The following is a 10,744-nucleotide window of genomic DNA, read 5'->3' as shown; positions in this document are numbered from 1 at the left end:
TCTTCCCTGCTGAATCAGAGACTGGCTTTAGTATCATGAGTATAAACAAGATAAAGGACAATGTGTACTGGAGATCAGAATTTGAACTCATCAGACACAGTTTTTAAAATCACAGCAAATGAAGTTAGTACATTCACCGGTGGCTTTGTAACAGAAATACTAGAGGAAAAGACAAGTGTAAATGCAATGAGAACCACATGGACTGTTAATGGCATTTAAACCCAGGAACTCAGTGCTGAAAAAACACTACTGCCAGAGGAACAGCTCACTTTCCAGTTATTCTACAGCTCACAAACCTGCTATGGAGGTCAGCCACTGGAATTAGAGAAGCAGGTTGATGTCTTATTCTGCTCTTATTTATAGTGTGTGTATGAATGATGTGGAGATAATGCAGTTGCTGTCACTTCTAAGCAGACAAGCTATTTAATTATGAAATATTGATGGATTTTAGAATATATATATATTACAACTGCAATGATACAGTAGATGATTTCACTGATTTAGTTCTTTGAATTGAGTATTAGAAAGTAATAAAAAATATTTTTTCAAATCTCATAAGCTTTTGAGTCTTATTATGCATTTTTGAAAGTGAAAAGCATAAACGTTCTGTTTCTACTAAAGACAATGTGAAATGTCATTGACTTCAGGAAGAACAGTGTTTAGACAACCTAGCCCCAGATGCATACAGAATTCCTCTTGAATTTCACATCTGAAGCGAGAGTCTGCCATGCTTGTACTTCAGTACACAGGCAGGGATTGAGCACAGGCTTATACCTAAAATAACTTCAGGTCTGAATGCTGCTAAACACCACCTGGGAAGTTCTAAGCCAAACTTTACGCTTAGATCTGTTCTATATTAAGTAGCACCAGCACATATGTGATTTAAAATAAATAAGTTGATATTGTATATGTTTTCTCTTTTACAGATGGTAGATGCACACTTATGTTTTAGATTCTCCTCCTTCCACCTCTAAGAAAACTGTTTCATGTCAAAAGCAAGCTTTTGAGTGAAAGGAGAAATAACTTATTACTACTTACTGTACACAAAACTTAGAAGCAAGAAATTTAGAAGCAGAGATTTAATCTTACAACTAATTACACTGCATTTGCCATGATTTTTATCTTGCACAGACAAGCACATAAAGATCATCTTGTTGAAATGTTTGAAATTTACTTTAAAAGCATCATTTGTGCGCTCTGGGGTACATTACTTACTCTTTGAATGCAGGTGTTTAAAGACAAGAAACGATAATAAATGTTTATGGTGTTTCTTTGGTTTCTCTTATTTCTTTTAGAAGAGCAACATTTTCGTTCAGCTCAGCTGACTGCAAACATGGATCAATCACTCTCTTTTGCAAGCAACATCCTTGGCATCTGTAACAAGAAGCACACGAACCTCAGCCAAGTACTGTATGCTGACTGTGAGGAAAAGTCTCTCATTACAAGCAAAGAAAATACATTACACAAACAAAAAATTCTCCCTCAGAACTTTTTCTTAAGCAAAAGAATAAACTGAAGAGGGATTCACACAAATCATATTCCTGCTGCTCATGCTTGTAACACTCCCTAATTGCATGGAGCCCACCAATGAAATCCATGCTTCCTTTGAAAACACAAGCACATGGGGATTTTTGTTTCTCTTTAATACTGTATTACCAGTTTGCACAGCCAGTGGTCCCTGAGCTGACAGAATCTAAACCCATACGTCTTCTGGGCTCTTCAGCCACTATCATTTCATAACCTACTGAAGTACCACGTTTTTTTAATACTTTCCAGTTCTGTTGTCATTCTTACATGCCTGACATTTCAGATGTCTGGGAAAATCAAGCACAAGTAGTTAACACTCTACCAAAATAAAGTTCAGAAAATCACCATTCCCTTCTTTTTAAATAAAATTACCCATTTCTGAGGCTCCAATAGCAGAAATGAAGCCTCAATCACTTAAGCCAGAAAAGAAGTGCAACAAGTCAGATGCCACAGGGGATGTAGAGCTCTCCTTCCACTGCCTGGTGACATGAGGAAACCCATTCCTTTGTGTTACAACACACCTATAGTGTGCCTATATAAATCTCAAGGCCAAAAAGCATTCACTTCCTGTAGGCAAATATGAATATCCTCACAGAGGTGCTTCGATGACTGTCTTACTTCCTGGTTTAGTCAAGAATTCTTCCTCTCAGGAAGAGGCTGTGAAAAGAGCAGCTATCAGGTTTTCTTTTTTCCTTCAGAAAGGAGAACTGACTTCAGGACATCCTATCACAGTTTTCTGACAAAGTCTGAATTCAACCTGGTACAACTTCACCCAAGCTGGTTGATCAGTTACATGACTATTCTGCTAAAAGATGTCTAGAGTGGGATCATGACCAATACCTTAGGTTTACATTTTCTCCGTGGTGAACACTGTACAACACCACATCTTGCATAACTAAGTGTATTTCAAAATTCGCTCAGGAAACACTGAGATACAAAAACTTCTGCATGTATCATACCCAGTGTAGGAAAACAAACTCCGAATTTTAACTTCCAAAAAACCGTATTAAATATACCTGACAAAAAAAAAAAAAAAAGGCTTTTTGACTTCAGCTAAAACGGTGTAAGAAAATGAAGCTGTTTTGCTATTGCAAAGCTTACAGTGTTGAAGTAAAATGGTGTTTTCATTAATTCTGTAGCAAGATCAATACATTAATCCTCATTTAAAACCTAGTCCTGAACTTGAAATCTGTTACCCACAGTTAAACATATAAATTTAATATTGATTCATTTGTCTTATCATTGCAGTAAGCTGCAGCTGAACTATTAAGTTCTCAGATGTGTGGTGTCCATGAGGATGTTTGCTTCAAACAGCTGCCTGACAGTAGCCAGGTTATCAAGTAATCAAATACTGATTCCAAACTGAAGGAACACAGCAAACTACAACAATACATGGGAAAATTAATTATATCCCGTGGCTGGATACCCAGAATTGGACAACTGCTGGGTGGAATATTACTGACTCACAGAATGGTTTGGGTTGCGAAGGACCTCAAGATCATTCTGTTCCGACCCCCTGCTATGGGCAGGGATGCCTCACACCAGACTATGCCGCCCAAAGCTCTGTTCAACTTGGCCTTCAACACTGCCAGGGATGGAGCATTTACCACTTCCCTGGGCAGCCTGTGCCAGTGCCTCACCACCCTCCCGGTAAAGAACTTCTTCCTTATATCTAACCTCAACTTCCCCTGCTGAAGTTTAAACCCATCAGCTCTTGTTCTTCCACTACAGTATACAACTTGTGACAATGCATTAAATTACCACATAGCTTTTTAACATGAAATTATGAAATAAAATCTCCCCTGACAACTAGTAGCCTGCTACATGAAACTGCACAAAGTTATTTCTGTAGTATCCTGGGACTACAGTAAGATACATAAATGTATCTTAGTAAGTCATAAAGGAATATAAAGCAATTGTCCATGGATAAAAAACACTACACCTCAACTGAAGTAATCCAGATGATAATTCCCATTAGCTGCAAGTCCTTACCTAGACCTCAGGAAAAGGTAAAAAGACCCTTAAACAATCCTACATTTAAAATGTGTTTTTATCAAATCATTATCGAAGTCAGTAAAAAAGATGTAAACAAATGTCAAACTACAAGTTTATGACAACTTGAAATAACTCAACTTGGAAATTTCGCACATTCTCATTAATATATCAGTTTTAGTTGAGCAAAATACACATACTGCATGGTCATGAAAAAAAAGCAGTAATGCCAAAAAAGGACTCAAAGGTCCAACTATTTTGCTTTCTTTTAGAAACATGATTAACTCTTTTGTAAGACAGTTTCCAGAGAAGTGAAATGGCACCATCTAGTGACTGACAGATGAGACAAGTCAGGAAAGCTGTCACTTTTGCTTCCTCACATCCATTCAAGTTTGGAAACAATGCCAAAAGGAAATGTGAAAATAAACATAAATGCTGGAACACCTCTATGGAACATGGAATTTTAAAGTCAAATAATATCACTCAACGATTATTTTTCTACCAAACTCGGTACCTACAATTGTTAGTTTATTACGATGTTTTTGGAAATGCTTATGATATAAATTTAATAGTCACATACTACTGACTCCAGTACCTTCCCAGGAAAGCCAATGCTTTTCAAGCAATGACCACTTCAGCTTATTAAGGAGTTTTCTATCAACTAATGATAACACACAGTCATTTATTAATAAAAATCAAGTAACTTAAGATGCATCGAATTCTTCACTGATAAAATCAAGTGAGGCAGCAGCCCCTTCTCTTCAGTAACAACACCACATCATATTTGCACAGGCACCACGATCCTATGTGTACACGTTCACTGATTCACATTTCCAGCAAACCACCTCAAAGCTGCCAGCACAGAACATTTCTAAGCTAGTTTTACAGAACTAAACTTTACTGCTCCTGTACAGACTGCCTTTATTTTATAAATCCTTCTAGGAATTCACCCACTAGAAGAACAAAGGCAATAGCAGAATGTTTGCTGCTTTTTATAGGTTTTCCTCTGTGCCTTTCTCAAAAGAATATATTTTAAAAAAACTTTTTCACAGTTTTCTCAAAAAGAAGCATTATGTCCTCTAGAGGATGATGAAGGAGGGCTTTTCCTTTGGGAATTGCTACAGAAGAAGCGAAAGAGTGAAGGAGGCTGCACAGCGGAGATTGGGTAATCTTCAGATGTTTTTCACCCTTGTGCCCTCTTGTTCTTTGCTTTCTGTACATAATACAAAGAACAGCTTCTTGCTTTGCTAGAAAGATTAACTCTCTGGTGACTCAAAAACCCCCATCAAAATACGCACTCTCAACTTTTAGGGTGTCCCACCCTAAAATTGGGGACAGGTGGAAATTATAGCATCAGAGAATTAGGTTTTTTGCACACTGAGAGACTGAAAATACGTTGTGAAGAACATCACAGTGATCTCTAATTCTGCTGCCTTCTCACTTATCTACAGCTCTATGGCAGGACAAAGAATACAACCTCCTCCTAATAAAATAAATAAGATTAACTGCTTATTACAACAGGGTCAAAAGCCATTAAGAAAAGCAACAGACAGGAATGCCGGCATTGCTCCATACTGCTGCAGTCTTCACCAAGAACAAGTAAAAAGTACTCCTCAGGGAGATCACAGAAGAATAAGCTACTACAGGTATAGACCGTATTTCAAGAAGAAAAGGATGCCAGAGAGGGACTCTTCACCACAGACTGTGGCAAGAGGACAAGGGGGGATGGGTTCAAACTAAAACAGGGGAAGTTGAGGTTAGATATAAGGAATAAGTTCTTTACTGTGAGGGTGGTGAGGCACTGGCACAGGTTGCCCAGATAAGTGGTAAATGCTCCATCCCTGGCAGTGTTCAAGGCCAGGTTGGACAGGGTCCTGGGCAACATGGTCTAGTGTGAGGCATCCCTGCCCATGGTAGGGAGCTGGAATTGGATGATCTTAAGGTCCTTTCCAAGTCAAACCACTCCAGGATTCTATGGTTAAAAAACTTTCTGGTTACACCAAGAACTGGGTCAAACAACATAATCTTACTCACTAACTTCAACGTATGCAGCTGGCCCAGACCACATTATTTCTCTAAGAACCACTCCATCGCACATATGCCTATTTTAGCTTTAGCAGAGCACAGAAACATGTATTTTAACAGACTACCATTCCTCTTTCAAATCTGACTTCACTTCAAGCTGAAATTTCTGCCTGCAAGAATAGTTTTCAGCTGACACACAGTAAAAATGGGCCTCTTGTAACGACACTTTAAAGAACACCTGCAGAGGCCACTTCAATGAAAACATGTATGATTCTCAAAACGTGATTTCTTTTTTAAACTTCATTTGCAAATATGTGGGGGTATTACTTGTAAAAGTTAACTGTCACTTGGTTTAGCCATTATGGAGACAAACACAGTGGAAGTCCACAGACTCACATTTGAAATCATCATTTTTCCAGTCTATCTCAGCTACAGATGCAGTCATGGGACTAAACCAGCAAATAATTCTGGTCGTAAAAGGGAGTAAAGTAAGGAAAAGACATGTTACAGTATCTTCTGATTCTAAAATTTTATATGAAAACCCTGAAGGAAAAGGCATGCAAATAATTCAAAGAGAATATACGAACAAATATGCCTTTTTAGGACTAGCTGTTACTGTATTTTGTCTTTAAGCTGGTTGTACTAAACTTTTGATAAGCTAATGTTCACCCGCTGAATTAGTTGCATAATTAAAAAGGGGTACACTAAGCTGCTCCCTAAAAGTGAAAGAAAAAAGTGTGATTTCTATTACTCAAAGTCTAATATGGGGCTTTACTACCATTTGAATGTTAGGACCCTGCATATCTCAAAAGCAGCAGCAAACTTCCTGCTTGCACTCTAACCCTCACTTTTGATGTAGGTGAACCTCTGCAGGCAGGACTGAGCTCACTTGTTGGAAACCACTGATCCAGTGCTTAGAGGCACTCTGACTGGCTTCATACTTCTTTGCATGCTATAGACACAATCATGTCTCCACACAATATATGTACACATATCTGCCAGGCACCAAAAGTCCAATGAAGCCAGGTACTGAATTCGCTCTTATGGAAAAGCACATACTAATCAAAATCAGTGTTTCCCACCTTTTACCCAAAGAAAGAAAATTTTGGAAAGATTTATGGAACATACACCAAAAGCTTTCACTTGTTATTTGGAAAATGAAAAGAAAAATTTAAATAATATTTTTTCTTTTACTTAACATCAGAAATCTGTTTCCTGAATGATAACTGGAAAAAAACAACCTCAATAACGTTTTGCACTTATTACCTGAATTACAAGAAGCTCTCCATAAAGGACATTTACTGTTTGGGTTATTAAGGATTACATTTCAGTCATAAAATGGTAATTACAGGCTATGGTAAGTATCACAGAATGCTATGCATGCAATTCCAGGTCAGTGAAACAAGCTGTTGCTTTTGCACTCAACCACAGTCCCTCCGCTGGCATTTTATATAGCAGTCACAAGACTTTGATATCATGATATCAAAGGCTACCATACGACACTGCAACCCAATTCCCAGAAAACTTACCTGACTCCATTAATTTTATGTTCTCATCTGGGTGGAATTTAAATAAAGGGGGAAAAGAAACCCTTAGAAGGTGAAATTAAATATTTCATTCTATATCCCTAAGCAAGACAGTTTGGAAAGTTTATTATTGTTTAATCACTTTGATCTTTACATCAAGAGCTTCAGTGTCACAAGTTGAAGAAAACTGACAGGCAGCAATAATGTAACTTGTGAAAAATTCCAAATCTATGGTTGAAAGGGAGCTTGCTCTAACATAGGGTTAATGAAGAGCCGTGATAAATGAAATATAATCTTTGTTTTAAATGCACTTTCTTTCCAAGAGGTGGCCCTTCCTATGGAAGCAAGTTCAAGGGCTAATGAATAGGGTTAACCACATTAGCTGTGTTCGATCTCCAATTTGCATCATAGACGCTAATTTCAACATAAAAGTTCCCAAGTTTTATTATTTGCTTAAATGCCGCGACCATTTTATTCTCTATTGTTAAACCTAACTTTTAAGGAAGTATCTTACCCCAAGAGAACTACTAATACTGAATACTGCCAGCTCTTTGTCCAGGAAGATGCCACCCTTAAGGAACCTCCGGTGAATGGGAAATACCACATGACTTTCTGCTGAAGTCTGCCGCAGGTACATCGGAATGGTTCCTGGAGCAGAACAGAAAACACCATTCCAAAGACGAGCACGTTTTTCCATACTGATGCTTAATGGCCACCACACAGGGGCACAAAGCAGCAGGGAGGCCGGCCAGATGAAAGCTCTTGAATCAAAGCCAGTGGGGAAGCATTGGTCAGAGCTGCAGCGTGACCACCACAGAAGAAACGGGTTCTGAACGAGAGTGCGTTTCCCACGTCAGGAAACTGATGAGACGACAATCCCATCTCTGAAGAGGACGGGGTGGTTTACAAGTTAAATAACTCCACCAGTGATGCAAGTCTCAACTGCTGAAGAACTCAACTACACTGCCTGAGAAACACAAAAGAGCAGGACCAGCTGCTAGGCCCACTTCTGACGGAGCCTGTTCCCTAGCGCAGGTCCAGCTCTCGGGGATAACCGCTAAGCGCCAAAACTTGAGCAACACAAGCCTGACAGTAATTAAAGACTACGGCAAGCGGGCGCCGCCCGGGCCTGCGAGGCCACGGCCGGGACCAAGCGAGGGCCGCTTTCTGTGGCCCCTGTGCCCGGATCCCCGCGGACCGGGAGCAGCGCGGCAGCGGGCGGCCCGCCGCCGCCATCTCGGGCGGCAAAGCGCAGGGAGGGCCCGGCTGGGCGGGGCTGCGGCGGCTCGGGCTGAGGGGAGCGCAGCTCCGCGCCTCCCCGGTCTCCCCACCCGTCACTGCTGCCCCGGCAGCGCCCGTCCACCGCTTCCGCCCGCCGAGGAGGGAAGGCAGCGCGGCGGGCAGGGGCACCGCACCCGGCAAGGCGGGCCCCGTCACGGCGAGGCGCCCGCCCCGGGCCTGCGGTGCTCTGAGGCGAGGGGCAGTTCGGTCCCGCCCGGGCCCGGGCGGGTGAGCAGCGCCTCTGGCCGTGTCCCCGCCGGCCGGGGTCCCCCCGCAGCCGGCACCCGCCTGCCGCCGCGGCGGGCTCCGGCTCCTGAGGGGCAGCGTGGTGCCGCGCACCTGCCCGCGAGGGGCGATGGCGGCGGCCGCGCAGCCCGGCACAGTGCCTGAGGCCTGCGCGCCCAGCGCCGTGCTCAGCCCTTTCCCGCACTGGCGTACGCTCACCGGTGGTGCTCCGGCAGGCTGCTCGCAGTGTGTGAGGCAAGCGGGTGCCTGCGGCCTGCGTTTGGCTCAGAGCACAAACGTGGGGCACAGCCATCGTGTTGCGGGTGAGGAAGGTCAGAAGCGGTATTTGGCACCATCAGACATCCATCTCATGGGCAGAACTGGCGCAGGCTTCCATTCTTCACCTAGAACACAGAGCAGAGCTCGTCAGTGCTATGGTGCCTGCAGAAAACAGAAAACCAGTAAAGTAACACTGAAGATTTGCAAACCGCCTTTGACAAAAGTTTAACATTCAAGTTCCTAAAAAGGCAGTGCTGACATCAGAATTTATGCTTCACTGAGCTAATTTACTGCCACTGCACTCGTCTTTAGAGATGGGCACATTCCAGTGGTCCAACACAACATGCAAACAGATGGAGTCATGCTGCAAGTGTCACAAACTGTGAGTGTATGTTCTGGAGCTTTCCCTTTCCTGTCTCGAGGCAAGTATGTCCACACTAGCATCACCTCTTTATGCTGCTCCGCAAAGGTAGTGGCATAAAAGGAAAAGTCACAACTGCAGTAAGGCATCTCAGTCATCTAATCAGGGAAGGTATTGGAGACAGTTGGGGTGAAATTCTCAACACTGAACACTTACACAATTCTTAAATCAGTACAATGCATGCAGTAGCAGAGTTCAAGCTACACATGCTTTCCACAATTCATTAAATGCTAATTCCTCAGATGAGGAAAATGCTTGTGTCCTGCTCACACCTTCACAAAGAGATGAACAGTATGTACTGAGTATGTACTGAATTTATGTAACAGTTTTCTCACCACAAGCTGACTGCTTACTGCTCATGTGCTCTGCTGAAGACAATAAGAAATGTTTGTTGCAACTACAAACCATTCTAGAGCACTAAGAATCTTCAGTATGCTTTGCATTCCATTCCCTGCCCTTTCTTTAAACCTCTAGCTGGCAGGAATGACATTACGTGACATAAAAGCTTCATTTATATATCTCTTTAAGATTAGAACATTTCTAAAGAAAAAATACTTTGAAGTCCTAAATTACATCAATTACTTAGGTCAACCAAGTTGGAAAAAGGACGATTTAGGAAAAATGCAATTTAAGGGGTTATAAAAGCTGGATACATTCTACATGTCTACCAACAACTTGCTTCTGGTCTACAAGCATGCACTCTTACAGCAACTTACTCTACAAGCAGAAATAGAGGCAGGAACTGCAAAAAAAAGTAGTGTAAGGATGCCTGCTATTTCCTTTTAACAAACACAATGCAAATGTATTTAAAATGTTATTGGGATGCAGATACATGCCACTAACTTCTGTGGGAACTGAAGGACTTGCAGAAGTGATTTTAGAACTACTGTACACCTACAATCAGTTAAGATCAAGGGGATCTGCAAGATAATGTTTAAACAGCTGGTCCTGAAGCAGCAAACTTGTCTGCCAGAAGCAGTCTGAAACTAAACAAAATAACAAGACCCAAGCGCACACATCAAGTTGGGTTACATGAGAAGAATGTGACTCTAGCTTCTTGTTAGTTAAGGTAAAGACACAATATATGCTTTCAGCTAAATACAGCTGAAAGTTTGTTACATGAACACATAAAAAGCACAGACTCTAGAAAGTACTTGTCATCCATGCATTTCCTATTCATTCCTTAGGGTGCCCACTTGGGTGCCTCAACTATTAATCTGGTTTTGTCTTGGGGAGACAAAACTACTCTTTCCTTAGATTCACTAACTTTCATATCAGTTGTGAGTTACTGCCAAAGCACATGAACTAGAAAATCAAGCACTATTGCTAATTAAATAGCCAATAAGTATTTCTGTCAAATCCAGCAATATTCAGTGATGAAGCTGGATAATCAATATTTGCTGTATTAATTCACGGTATCTGTGCCTCAGGTTATTGAGGTCCTTTCACATAATGCTGATTTAAAACA

At 41.5% G+C, this 10,744-nt stretch overlaps 1 protein-coding gene across 1 annotated transcript in view; it reads right to left on the bottom strand.

The window, feature by feature from the left end:
* USP3 (ubiquitin specific peptidase 3) overlaps nucleotides 1–7,690 on the bottom strand; it is a 93,124-nt gene extending 85,434 nt beyond the window's left edge. Inside the window, exons 1-2 of the mRNA XM_065688045.1 lie at nucleotides 7,585–7,690; nucleotides 1,216–1,374 (exon numbers count right to left, since the gene is read on the bottom strand). The gene's annotated coding sequence lies outside the window, so the exon portion shown is untranslated. The remainder of the gene's footprint in view (nucleotides 1–1,215; nucleotides 1,375–7,584) is intronic.
* Nucleotides 7,691–10,744: the final 3,054 nt, after the last annotated feature.

This window comes from Lathamus discolor, chromosome 8 (assembly GCF_037157495.1).
Source record: "Lathamus discolor isolate bLatDis1 chromosome 8, bLatDis1.hap1, whole genome shotgun sequence".
NCBI lineage: Eukaryota > Metazoa > Chordata > Aves > Psittaciformes > Psittacidae > Lathamus > Lathamus discolor.
This window is presented reverse-complemented; position numbering and strand designations above follow the sequence as displayed.